Below are 15,177 nucleotides of genomic sequence, written 5' to 3'. Positions count from 1 at the left end.
AATCTCTTTTCCTCACTCTTTGTCTCCTTTCATGTGAAAAGAATTCCACTAGAACAGCTGTTCCCAAACTTTTTGGCCTCAGGATTCCTTTAAACTCTTAAACATTACTGAAGATCCCCAAAACCTTCTGTTATCTGTATTATATCTATGACTATTTACGACATTAGAAGTTAGAAGTGAAAAATTTTTTAATTTTTATGTATTAATTCATTTAAAAATAACAACGATAAACCCATTAAATATTAACATAATATTTTTATCAAAAATAACTATATTAAAAAAAATTTTTTTTAAGTAAGAGTATGGTGTTTTAAAATTTTACAACCTTAATGTCTGGCTTAACCAAAGACAGCTCATATGAGCTGGGTTCTCATCCCTGCTTCTGCATTGTTTTGCAATATGTTGTTTTGGTTGAAATATATGAAAAGAATCTGGCCTCACACAGATATATAGTTAGGTAAGGAAGGATATTTTAATACTTGCAGACAATTGTGGCTATTCTGCTTTCCTACTACACTAAAAGTCAGCAAGTGGTAGTTTCTTAAAGGCTAATTGCAATATGAAATATGATGTCATATCAATATTTACATTAAAATTCTCTAATCTGTCTTGCAGTTTGCATGGATATTTGTAACATCACGCATTGAATATGTGGAAACTTTTGATTCACTGGCTCAAGCTGGTCTTCCAAATGTTGCCACATTTCATGATGCAGTATCCAAAAACCATATTCATTAATATCTCCATCAGTACCATCAGAAAAGTCGTTAAGTATTGGAAAGCTGTCAAGTCTATGGTGGTAGACACAAGTTTTCTAAAATTCCAGTTTTTGCTTGTAAGCACAAAGTTTGTCATTAGCAACAAGTACCATCACTTGTTTACCTTGAAGTGACAGTCACTTTGTCTGAGAAAACATCTGCCAAATGCCCAAGTCTGAATAATCATAGCTTGCCAATCATTCTTTCAAGTAAAGTGGTGTTCTGGAGGGAAAATATAGGTCAGTTCACAACTCAAAGAAGAGCGTGAGCGCTTTCCTCTGGACAGTCACAGGGTTTGGGACGCAACAGAAGTGTGCTCAGCGGTGGGTGGGGTACCCTTGATGGTGTTTGTCAAGGATATTCTCAATACAACTCTTTCAGTTTTTACTTTTTTCCTGGATGTGCAGCAGTGAGAACACAATGACTCCTGGCACAGTTTGGTGTCTTCACCTTGGTCTATGCCAAGGCACAAGCAGTTTTACCCATCTTTGTTTTTGCACTGTCATTGCGAATGTCAACACAGGAAAAAAGGCAAATAACATCTTAGCAGTATTATGAGAGTTCTTTTGGCCTTAATGACCCCCCTGACAGTGTCTTGAGGACCCCCAGTGGTCTGAGTACTACACTTGAAAAACCTCTGCCAAATTCATGTAGGTTTCCTGCCCGTCAACTGGCTTCCAGAAAGGAAAGGGAAGCTGAACTATGCATTTCTAGCTCTCTTTCTCAATCTCAGTAATCAGAATTCATTCCCCCAATTCCAGAAGGGTAAAATATGGTTTCTCCAATGCTAAAGATCCTCTCAGTTTATGACCAATTACAAAACCATGTTAATATCTTTTTCAATCACTTAGTTTACTTCTTTAGGTGACAAGCTTCTTAAAGCAGTGATCCTGGACCAAGAGGGGACACCTGACACAATCGTAGACATCAGATGCTCTTCCATGGGAATCTGACACAGGTCTGGTTGAATCCTGTCCCCCAAATAGTAAATACTTGCTTTAGAGTTGCTTAACCAGGAGGTCTGGGGAAGCAGTCCCTCCTAGAGCAAAGGGAAGGTCTGTCCCAGGACAGGCACCTTCTTGACATAGTGCCCCCGGTTTCTGGAACCAGCACCAGAATTTGATTTTGATTACCCAGCCCCATGGCAGGCAGTCAAGTGGATCTGTCAATCAAAGTGCATGTCCTCCCCAGCATGAACAAGAATCCCAAGCTGAAAAATCAGACATTGTTCTCTAGAATTGGAACCTTGAACTGAGTGACTCTGAGGCTAAAAATGAATGATCATTCACCCTAAAAGCAGCCCCAAGAAGACTGGTAGCTCTTGCTACCTAACCCTAGTTCTGTCAAAGACCACAGTTCATCCACTTTTATTCCTGTTTTTTGAGCTATCCCAGATCTTCCCAATAAAATCTCTTTTGCTAAAATCAGCCACGGTCTGTTTCTGTTGCTTGCACCAGATGACTCTAATTGATAGAGCCCCAAGCACAAATAGCATGATCTAGCCTAGAAAGCATAAACACCTTACAACTCTCCAAATGACAATTTTCCAGGCATGAACATGGTAAGATCCACCAAGCAACCATAATACTTCTTTGAGACCCAGGATTTGGGATTTGTGCGTATTTTCACAGCTGCTGCATTCATTTCCAAACTGCCTACCATCAGGCCCAGTGGGAAGTCTTTCCACAGCCATTTCCTGGGGAAGCCATGATATTTCCAAGCCCCAGGACATAACCTTTTAATTATTGTTTGATAGAGAAGACATTGCTCACTGGATTTTTATATCACGCTTTTAGCACAGAGTATGCTGGGGAAATTGGAATTTATGCACTGGTGCCATGGAGGACTGAGGCCATATAAATCTACTTGGTTATTTAAATATCATGGAAAGCACCAGCCAGAGAAGCCTGAGACATGACACTCCTGTTGAACTTACCAGTGTCCTGGCCACTCTCTGTGTATGTGCTGCTATCTCTGTTGACTCTCCCCCATCAGTATTATCCAGCTTCTTATCACGGAACAGAGTTTGATGCAGTAGGGATTAGAAACACACTATATGGTATTCAGGTTCAAGTGAATATTTTATACAATGGGATCACAAATTCAGATGGCTAAGGGATCAGGCATTTAGCAAAACTGAAAATAGCAGACTGGTGGCAACAGTTATCGACTCAAGAGCTCATGCCCCATTTCAACAGAGGAGCCTGCCACTCCACTCAGACAATTGGAGGCTGCCAATAAGAGATTTGTGGGCTGGATTTGACCTGTGGGCATCCAATTTATCACCACTGATCCAAAGGGTGTCTGGAAAGAACAAACACAAGTACTACGTTTATTGAACTAAACACCAGGTGTATTTGCATGCCTTGTCAAACGCTTTCTCTTGTTCTGTGCTCACAGAGTCCTACCAAATGGGTTCAAAATATCCTCGTTTTTTAGTTATAAGAAAAATAAAGTTCAGACATCTTAAATACCTGCCACATGTTATGTAGTTTTGCTGGACTTTGTTCCCAGATGTGTCTAAAGCCCTTGTTGTTTCCATGACAAACAAATGGTCTAAATGTCCACGTTGTGCAGGTTGGTGTTGTTTGGCCTACAAAGCTTTTAAAATGTTTGAACTCATTACAAACATTCAATAATCAAGAATTGTCACATAAAAATCTGGATTTCCAGGTTTAGGGGAAGACATAATATTGGGTTCAGTGGCAACTCTGAAAATGCTGGAATATCTGGCAGCCTTGGATGCAGAGTTCCCATTGGCACTGTCCCCAGGAACTGGCTGGTGGCTTTCCCCCCTCCGTGGGGCCAGGTCTGCCCATCGTGTCCCGCTGATTCATATCAGCCGGCCCTACTCACTTGCTTTATTGGCCTCACCTTTGTGGACATCTCAGTATGTCCACCACTCCTGTCCGACATGTACACTATTTCCATCCCAGGCAAAGAGAAGCTGTCACATTCTTTCCTAACCTCCCTGGGCAGGAAGTCTGCAAACTTCTGTGAAGCAAATACTGCCAAATGAAGTACAGAAAATTTGCCTGTGGTGTTTATTTGAATTGTGTGCCTGCAGCAATGTTTAGGATTTGAAAGCTACTTTAACCAAGGTATTTGAAATCAGTGCGTTCTTCCTTTGCTTTCTAAACACAAATGAATGTGCATCTTTATGCAGACTTTGATCTTACAAATAGCCATATTACTACCACAAGTGTCATTGGAGGAGGCACAGAACTAAACTGGTAGGACACAAGATTTTTTTGATCTTGAAGCCAACACACAGATCTACCATTGTAGCACTTGTCAGCTTCAAGCAAGCAAAACCATCATTGCGCCTCCTCACCAATCAGAAATTCTAAAAGCTAACTCACCTTAAGTAATATCTAATATTCCAAAGTTGAGTCTTAAAGTGCCAAGGATTATTTTGATCTATACAGGTCAATAGCCATGGTTTACAGGCAAAAAGAGAAAACACACACACACATACACATACACATACTCATACATACACACACACACACACACACACACACACACACACACACACACACACATATATGCATACACACACACATACATGAATGTTGCCAAATGAAATAATTCACTGATGACTGGTTTCACCTCACTTCCCCAAAAAGTCCTTCTTGATTAGTCCAATCTCACCTTCATAGGACTTCCCCTGACCGTCATGTTTTCAATCTGCCTTATATTATTTTATACATGTAGATTTACTAGCTCTTAGAATTGAATTGCAGAATTTAAGCTATGAAGGAATATTAAAGGATCATTTCATCTTTCATTTTATAGATGAAGAAACTGAAACACCCCAAATTTAAATGATTTGCCCAAGGTCACAAAGATAGCTGATAGAGGGCACACTAGACCCCCATTCCGTGGTCTTTACATTGTGATGTGAATCTACTTATTATGCACCCTACCAAGTACACTTTGAATATGGTGTGGCCTGGCTGTGATGTCTGTAACTTACTTTTAAACACTTCAGCTCAGTGTGATGTAAATGTGTGTGTCTGTTAGTCTTAATCTGCACTCCTGAGACAGGCAGTTGCCCTAATCAAGAATTCACAGATAGCATTTAATCAAAATGCCACACACCAGAGAGGACTATCTCAAGGCTTCAGCTACCTTCCATCAACAACAGAGGCTTTGCTAATTATAATATGAGTTATTAATAGGCTTTCATTGGTGAAATTAGTTAATTAGCATAACAGATACAATAAATTGACTGCCATTGATGAAAATGGTGCTGTTCAAGATAAAATGTTTTAGAGATAGTCCCCCCCTTTTCACGATCAGGGTGAACCCTTCACCTTTGCTCATGAGGATGGTACCCAGGGCTAGAATCAGAAATGATCCTAAGTCCAGCCCTGATTTCAGAGGATGCTAGTTAGCTGACACACAAAGGGTTAACTGAATCCTACCTCTGACTGAGGCATCTGCATCAGATGAATCCTTCATACAAAGTGTGGTTAGAACTCCTGAAGAGAAGATTGGTACTTCCTAAGATTACAGAACAGGTTTTATGAACTGTTCCTTAGCCTACCTATTAATACTTGCTTATTCAATAAATGTTTATATGTGTATGGATTTGGCTGAAGACTCACTTTGAATATGAGCTAGTTACAGTGAGATTTTTAAGTATCCACTGTCACTCACCTCTAAGGTTGGTGGCTGCTGACATCTACCAGAAAGAGTATAATAATTGTGAATGACTATCATGGGTTGAATTGTGTCCCTGAAAAAACCATATGTTGAAGTCCTGATATGTAGTACCTCAGAATGTCACCTTATTTGAAAATGGGATCTTTACAGTGAGGTCATTAGGTGAGCTCTAATCCAATATGACTAGTGTCCTTTTAAACAGGGGAAATTTAGAGACAGATCAGACACAAGGAGAAGACCATGTGAACACAAAAGCAGATATAGGAGTGATGTATCTACAAGCCAAGAAGCACAAAGACTTCTAGCAAACCACCAGAAACTAGGAGGGAGGTGTGGAACTGAGTCTGTCTCACAGCCCTCAGAAAGAACCAGCCCTTGCCCACACCTTGATCTTGGTCTTCCAGCATCCAGAACTGTGAGACAATTGTGAGCCTTTGTTTAAGCCACCCAGTTTATGGTACTTTTTTACAGCATTCCTGGTAAACTAATACAATGACCATATGGGTTTAGGTGTGTTTGTAAAGAGACTTCAATAATTGTTTGGACTGATACATCCAGTATTACAAGTCACTAATAGCTACTGGGTAATTCCCAAAACATCTAATTGCACTGAGTTGTACCACTGCTTGAAAACCTACCCAACAAACTTTAGAAAGAAAGGATAAGGCTGACACTACCTGACACCATTGTCCATGCTCTCCAGCCAAAGTCTACCAGAAACACACCTGCAGTCCAACAAAGTTGTGTTCACTGTCTCATTGCAACAAGGGAGAATGCATGCCAGAGGGAGCCATGCAAGTCTCAATGAGAGGGTAATGGAAAGACTTAGAAGATTTGGGCTTATGGGAATGATTTGGGGGAAAGTTCAAGGAAACGGGGCTTTGCTATTAATTGGATGCTGTCATGCAGCAGGGGTGATCCTATTACTGAGTATTTTAATAATTCTAACCTAAAAGGCAGATGGAACAAAGTGAAGCTAAAGCTGTCATTGGTAAAGATGCAACATCTGTTCTTATCAGCCAAGAAGGAAAGGTGTTTTGTGGTTTGGACAATGTTCTTTCTTTTTATATGTGCTCAGACAAGATTATGGAGTCGTCTTGTTTTTATCTTGCTCCACTATAATCACAGAGTGGTCTTGCCTGATGTTGATGTTCTATGAAGTTGCTGATGTTCAAACAGTAAAATGAAGTTGCTGATGTTCAAGGTTTTAGCTGCAAGTGCCAGACCAGCTCCCTTCAGGCCTTGCTGTTCTCTCTCTCACTGCTGAGCAATCTTAACATCACTCACAGTCGGGCAGGTGAATATTATACACCTCCAGGTCTGATGCAAGAAGAAGTGTGCTACAACCCCTGCAAAGTACTCTTGTCAGAAACAGGAAAAATTGAATCTGAATCTAATGAAGGCTCCGAACCAGCACTGCCCAATGGAAACATGACACAAACTACATAGGCAATTTAAAAATTTTAGGAGCCACATTAAAAAAGCAAAACTAAAGAGGTAAGATTAATATAAAATATATTTCAGTTAGCTAATACATCAAAAATATTTTAATATGTCATCAATATAAAAATATTAATTAAATATTTTATTTTTTTCATATTAAGTCTTTGAAATCTGGTGTGTATTTTATACTTACAGCATGTTTCAATTCAGATTAACCACATTTAAAATGCTCAGTCACCACATGTGGCTGGGGTCTACTCTATGGTCAGTGCAGATGTAGACCCAACTCCCAGTTTAACGGAAATATGAGAAATAGAAGAATACTATATCTGTCGAAGGATACAATTAGGCTAATCTAGAATTGTGAAATTCTACATGAAGGACTCATTTTCATTAAAAAGCATATCTTAAAGAATAAAAGGGAGGGGAAACTTTTACAGATTAAAAGATTCTTAAGGGACACATTAACCAAATGCAATCTGTAGACCCTGTTTGAAAAAACAAACTGTAAAAAGACATTTTTGTAGTCAATTGGGGAAACCATGCCAGAGGCTGTCTTTCAGATGATGTTAAGAAATTGTTAATTTTGTTGATGTGATGATGCTGTTGTGGCTATATTAAAGCAAAAAGTCCTTATCTGTTAAAGATATATGCTGAAGTATTTATATGTAAAATAATATCATATCTACAATTTGCTTTAAAATATTCTAGCAAAATTTTAGAAATAAGAAAGAGGTAATGAACAAAAATGGCAGAATGTTGATAATTGGTGGGTGATGGGTACCTGGGAGTTTACTGTATTGTTTTCTCTAATATTGTGTTTGTTTGAACATTTCCATAATAAAAAGCTTAAAAATAAGTGCAATTATAAAAAGGAAAATGATCTGTTTTTATGTTTATTATCTTAACTATGGTGAAGTTTCACTGGTATATACAATCTCAAACTTATAAAATTGAACACTTTATGTATGGTTTATTGTATATCAACTAAACCTCCATAAGGCTGTTTAATAAAACAATCTATTATGGGACCAGAAGTACTTGGGAACACAAGATGGATACAAAGGTTTTGCACACATTATCTCAATTGATGAGAGAGAGAATTTGTTAGAATTTTTCTGTTGTAAGTAACAAAATCTCAATTCTTTCTGGCCTAAAAATCAAAAACAGGGGAGGACTTTTGTCAGGTCTTACATTTAACTTTACCGTGCTCAAAGGCTACTGAGTTACCCATTAACTGTTTCATGAACGTTGGCAGAAGACGCAAAACTTCCAGATCAGAGACAAGAAACTTTATTACTCATGGTACAACAAGCAGCGTGCGCATCAGGATATTTACATTGGTTCCCTTGACTCCAAGTCCTTTGAGGGTGACATGATATGGCTCCAATGGATGCTTTGAACACTGTAGCTGAGAAACACTGAGTTTGGGAAATCCATCACTTTTCTAGCAAGCAATAAGAAAGCCTGCTCTTTGTCCTGGAGGGAGGCATCACCTCATCCCTCAAGATTGCTCATTACAAACATAACTGTGGGAAATGGCCCAGGTAAAGAGCTGGAAGAAAAGAGATGTAAGGACAGCTCCTCAGTCCCAACCATGCAAATGGGGCCATAATGGGGCCACTCACCAAGCCAGAGAAAGCAGAAGGGAAAGGAGCATGTCTGGGGGGGAAAGAGAATTGGGAGAAAGATTCACGCACAGGCTTTTCCACCTTATCTGACTTTCTGTAGCACAGACAGCTGGAAGACACAATTTTAAAAATCACTGATTTCCATTATCAAGTCAGATTCTCCTTTTTATTACCATCTTTTTCTCAGACTCAATGACAGCCTGTTATTGGATTTTTAATCTGATTAAATTAATGTCAAAGGAGAGGGATGTATTATTTGAAGCTTCAAGGTTATGTCGATTTTGCTGGTCCTCAGTGATCCCATTCTGTGCTGGGCCTGGCTGACTTGGATGAGACTCTGGGGAATCCCAGGTTAGGCCTAGGGATGTGGGGGTGAAGAATAGGGAGATTACTCAGGACTCTCCCCTTTGCCTTTCTTCACTTCTCACTAATAACTAAATGCTGTTTGTCTCACCAAAGGACAGGACTCCAAGAACAGTCCTGGGAGAGATGCTTGATATGCAACTCTACCTCAGCAGCAAGCTGAGAAAGGGGAGGATAGTGGGGGTCTCATTTGGGCTGGTACCTAAAGTAGAGAGACAGAAGGCTCCCCAAGGTAGATAAAAGTTTCAGGAGCTCCATACCTTCAGGTATACTGTTCCCTCTCTCTCTCTGCAGTCTTTACCTCCTTCTTTGCTTGTCACGTTCCTGCTCTTGCTTCAAGACCCATTTTCTTGAAATCTTCCTCATACTTGTCCAGGAAGTACTAATTTCACCCTCCTCTTTTCCCAACTCTATTATAACATTTATTACACTGTATTAGATTTTCAAAAGGATTTCCAGCAGGATACCTGAGTGGTTAAGAGCACAGTCACTGTAGTTAAAACAGCCTGGATCCAAGTCATGGTTCTGCCACTTACTGGCTGTATGACCTGGGACAAGATATTAAACCTAGATTCTTACTTCTTTATTTACAAAATAAGATACTAGTATGTGCCTCATAGGGTTCTTATAAGGATTAGAAAAGTGTAATGTGCTTAAAAGGGTGCTTAAAGGGTGTCTGATGTACAGTAAACACCATGTAAGAGTTATACCCCATCTGGGCTACTAACTCCCCAAGAAGTCAAGCCTAGGTTTGAGTTTATCCTTGGCCTCCAGAGGTGACACTATGGACTGCATAAATCTTTGCACTTGCTCAGCTGACCAAAGGCTACTACTTGGCTCATAGCTGCACCCTCCCCTCTGCCCTACAACTGAATTTCTGCTTGACCCAGGAAGCCTCTCTTGGAGCTCCAGACCCTCCGGACTGTTTATTTCCTTCTCTCCAGGGTCTCTAATATACTAACACACTGCCTTTGAGTTACTCTTTTTCAAAGGCTAATTTTAGCAAGTCACCTCCCAGACCCAAAGACCTGACTGAAGCCCCTGGTCCTTTGCATGGCCATGTTAAGGCCCACCTCTTCTGGCTGGCTGATCTTTTATATACAGTAGTACTCCCTTATCCACAGTTCACTTTCCAGTCTCAGTTACCTGCAGTTAATCGTTGCTTGAAAATATTAAATGGAAAATCCCAGAAATAAACAATTCATAAGTTTAAATTGTGTGTCCTTCTGAGTAGTGTGATGACATCTCATGGCAGCCCACTCTCCCCACCCAGATCTATGCTGCATGCACTACCTGCCCGTCAGTCACTTAGTAGCAGTTTTGGTTATCAGATTGACTGTCATGGTACTGCAGTGCTTGTGTTCAAGTGACCCTTATTTTACTTAGTCAGGGCCCCAAAGTGCAAGAGTAGTGGTGCTGGCAATTCAGATATGCCAAAGAGAAGCCATAAACTTCTTCCTTTAAGAGAAAGGGTGAAAGTTCTTGATTTAATAAGAAAAGAAAAAAAAATAATAGGTTGAGGTTGCTAAGATATACGGTAAGAACGAATCTTCTATCTGCTAAATTGAGAATAGTATATTGTTAAAATTGTTCTATTTTATTATCAGTTATTGTTGTTAATCTCTTACCAAGCCTAATTTATAAATTAAACTTTGCCACAGGTATGTATGTTTATGACAAAACACAGTGTGTACAGGGTTCAGTATTATCCATGTTTTGGGGCATCTGCCAGGGATCTTGGAATTTACCCCCACATATAAGAAAGGACTACTGTATCACTCATCTTGGGCACCAACCCTATAGCTAAATAAATCCTACACTAAAATAACTCCCAAAAGGCAAGAAAAACACTTTTTTTTAAATAACACAAGAAACACATGAATAAATTCTCATTGCACAAAAAGAAAAAGAAAAAAACCAAAAACCTACCAAAATGTACAGAATAGAAAGTAAAAGCTCCTTCATGTTCACTTACATTCCCCTGGATGGAGGCAATCACTGTCATCAGTTCACTGTCTTCTTCCAGACCTTTCTATGCCCTTTTAAGCATATAGGTAAATAAGCGGTAGTTTTGTTTTGCATGGTCCTTTTTACATAAATGGAATCATCATTTGGGGTCTTTTAGCTACAGCTTGCTTTTTTCAAGTAACAATTTATCTTAAAGACCTTTTCAAAGTTGCGGAGGATGTTGTAGGGTGGCCTTAATGTATTTCTTTTCCTGTTGATTGGTTTCCAAACTAAACGATAATTTCATTTTAATACATCTTCCATCACATTAAATTATCTTTTTAAAAATATGACTTTAAATCAAATAAGAAATAAAAACAAATCATTTTGTTGGCACTCAATTTTATAGTTGTATACAATATCATAAAATTTTTATTTCTACATTTCTTTCTATATAGACAGATAGCATTATAATAAAAATAATTTAAGAGAAAAAAAGTAGCTTGTTTTTTACATACAAGCTTTGTGACCTTGGACAGGTGTATTACCCCAAAGCTTAGTGGCTTAAAACAACAAACATTCATTATCACAGTTTCTGTGTGTCAGCTCAGCTGGGTCCCCCAGCTCACGGTCTCACGAGTGCAATCAATTGTCAGCCAGGGCTGCAATCACCACAAGATTTGGGTGGGAGAGAATCTGCTTCCAGATTCATTCACTGTTGGCAGGACTGGGACCCTTGCTGGCCGCTACAGCTGCTGGAGGCTGCTGTAAGCTGCTACTGCTGAGGAAGCTGAGGACTGAGCTCACATTGAAATGAACTGTCAACTCTGCCAACAGCTCCCGGCATCTTTCCCAATTAACCTAGCTTGAGACCTGCCTGTGAGGGGTCTGGTGACCCAGCTGGGTATGTGAGGAGTCTGTGACCCACTCTGCACAATGGATTTGAAGGGTCTGTGAGCCCTCCCCTACAAGTCCCAAGAGAGCTTGCTTCTTATCTTTGCCACGTGAGGACACAGTGAGAAGAGTGGAGTGCTATCCATGAACCAGAAAGCAAGCCCTCACTAGACACCTAATCTGTAGTGCCTTGATCTTGGACTTCCCGACCTTTGCATCTGTGAGAAATGTTTGTTGTTTAAGCCACCCAGTTTACTGTATTTTGTTATAACAGCTCAAGCTGAGAGAAACACACAGAGGGGCAGACAGCAAGACATAAGTCATAGTTGTTTTGTAACCTAATTTCAGAAGTGACGTTCTATCACTTTGGCCATTTTCTATTTAAAGCAAGGTTAAGTCCTCTCTCAGAAGGAGGAGATTACACAGGGGTGGATACCAGGAGGAGGGATCATCAGGAGCCATCTTGAAGGCTACTTACTACAAGTCATTTGGCCTCTCTGTACCTAAGTTTTGTCATCTATAAACATATGCCTTGTAAAGACATCATAAGGATTAAAATTAAAATATGCAAAGTGCTTAGAACAGTACCTGGCACAGGGTGAGCACTAGAGAAACATTAGCTAAGTATAGATAACAAAATATAGGCTGGCTGGTAGCTCACCTGGTTAGAGCATGGCGCTGATAACACGAAGGTGAAGCGTTTGGATACCTGTATCTGCCAGCCGCCAAATAAATAAATAAATAAATACAAATGCATAGACCTACTTTGTGCAGTACACAGTACTAAGTCCACAGTGATTGTTCAAGAAATATGTGAATTACATAACCCACAATTATTCAAAAGAAGTTTGAGGATGTGAAAATTACCCCAGAACCAGGATTTTATAAAGCTAAAAGTTCCTACCATCATTACCAAGGGGCCTCATAGTCACCTCAAATTTCCCAAAAGCTTTCCCCTTAGAAATTTCCACACAGCAAGCTTCAATGCACACCTGAGTCATCTAAACCTAAACAGAAAAAGCTGACCACATTTTGCTCTGCAAATGCACGCCATTTGCCTGATTGCAGAAGTTGCCCAATTTGCAAAACCACACAATTTGTAAGTTACAGAATGAAGGGCAAGAGCTTGTCTGCCTAGTTGGAACATTTCTCATTGTGCTTAGTAGTTTAGGTAAGATTAGGGGCTCACCTGTGTTTTTAAAGCAAGACACCCTAATAATTAAAGAAAAGAAAGGGTTACTCAGCACACCCCCGGTCTTTAAAGGTTAGCACAGAGCAGGAGATAGGTCAAGGAGAGGTGACCTGCTTGACATACTCAATCTGGGACTCAGTGGGTGGGGGAAGGAAGCCAACCTCTCATCTAGCAGTTGCGGTAAATGAGTCATGAATCTGGAGATAACAAAGGGCTGGACCCTTCCTCCCCCAGACCGCAAAGTCACCCATTAAACGGAGGCCCAGACACAGCAGCAACACTAACAAGGGCAAGCAAACCTGGCAACAGCTCTTAACTCAGCACCCATTCTAAGTGCCCATTTAGTGGGAGCTCTAAGCTGACTGCACTCTGGACAGAGGCGGCTTAGCTCAGTGACCAATGTGCAAAGGCCACACCTTTCTCTGATTCAAAAGCCGCATGGAAGGAGAAAGAAGAAAGGACTGGAAAGACCAGCCTGGCAGCCTGGAAAGGTCACTGATATGGCTCAACCAGCAGGCCTATCCACTCTCCTCCTGCCTACCTCAGCAGCCACATAGAGTTTATTTGTTTTGTTTTTATTTTTTAATTACCCTGGTCAACTTAATCAGGAGTGCAATGATGTGAAAGTGGAAACAACAAATTTCTCCGTATCAGGGGAGGCATCTGCCAGGGTAAGAGTGGATGGGTTAGCTGTATGTTTAGAAAAATAAACCAGTTTCTCTTTGCAGAGAATTGCTTTTCCTGTTGTTTCAATATCTCCCAAAACAAATTGCTTTTTGAATGAACAGGGCCTATCTGGCTAGAACACTGAAAACTCATGTCATCAGGGCAAAGGTGAGAACCTACTTCTCCAATTACACCTAGTAAGCTTGGGGATGGGAGGTACGTGCACTGAGAGGACGGAGGTGAGGGAAAGAAAAGACATTCCTGCAGTAAATTCCAGTTGCTTGGGTTTAAAATTAAGAGTGGAAAATATTACATTCTCTCCAATAAAACTGAAACTGTGGGTGATTTTTCCATCTTCACTATGTTTATGTAAAAAGGTAAAAATGGAATAGAGTATGATTTAATTTTTCTCTCAAGACCAGCTAAGGAAAGAATTTATGTAAAGTTTGTCCACAAAATTCAGTGCTTTATCACAGGCTGTGCAACTGTTTTCTGACTCTGTTGAGTGTGCTAATCTCAATTTTTAACCAGACTTTAAATAGGAGTCAGGCATAATTGAAAGGGCTAGACTAGTAGTTAACAAGGGCTCTGGAGCGTGTTCCAACATTCTCAGCTGCGTGATCTTGAGCAAATTAACCTCCCTATGTCTCGGTTGCAACTGTGAAATGGAGATAACGTAGTACCCGTCGTGGGTCCTTGCAGAATACTTAAAACCTTCCACGCCTGACACACAGTGGGCACTCAATAAATATTAGTTATTACTATTTTCTATTGCCCACAGCACATATCCAAAAACTCAGGTTGAGCCATGTTACAGAGCTTTTTTTTTTTTTTTTCTTGACCTGTAAGGGGATCGCAACCCTTAGCACTGTGTCGTCTGCACCATGCTCAGCCAGCAAGCTCACCGGCCATCCCTATATAAGATCTGAACCCACAGCGTCGGCACTACCAGCGCCGCACTCTCCCAAGTGAGCCAAGGGGCCGGCCCAGAGCTTTTCAGAAGCCTACAGTGGTTCTCCCTTATTAACGAGATAAATGTCTTAAGCCACTTAAGGTTCCCCAGGTGTGAGCACCACACCCTACACTACCATCACATCTCAAATCCCAATGCACTCCGCGAAGGCATTCTCTCGCTCTGTGCTTCCGCTCCTGCTACCACGTCTTCCCACCCCTCCTCCTCCCCCATTCATCTGAAATCCTCTCTCGGGAGTGTTTGGTTATTGGCATTGCTCCCTTACCAGAATGTAAACTGAACCGGAACAGTAGCTGGCACATAATAAATGCTTAGGAAACATTTACTGAATGATTGAATGACATCTGTACCTATTAAGTTTTTTTCAAAATTTACAGCAAATTCTACCAATTCCATGCATGTAGTCTTTCTAGATGCCCTTTGTAAGATTAAAATTTATTTATTCTGGGCTGTAAAGGCATATTTCTTGGACAGATTTTATTCACTGATATTCACTAATATTAATATTAAACATTCCCTAACACAGTAAAATTTTTTAAAATAGCAGCTAATGTTTAAATAGCACTAATGATGGGAGAGGTTCTGTGCTAAGAGCATGCTATGTATCCAACTCATTTAATCCTCACTACTCCACCTAAA

The sequence above is a fragment of the Cynocephalus volans genome, chromosome 1 (genome assembly GCF_027409185.1).
Source record: "Cynocephalus volans isolate mCynVol1 chromosome 1, mCynVol1.pri, whole genome shotgun sequence".
NCBI lineage: Eukaryota > Metazoa > Chordata > Mammalia > Dermoptera > Cynocephalidae > Cynocephalus > Cynocephalus volans.
Note: the sequence above shows the minus strand (reverse complement) of the source record.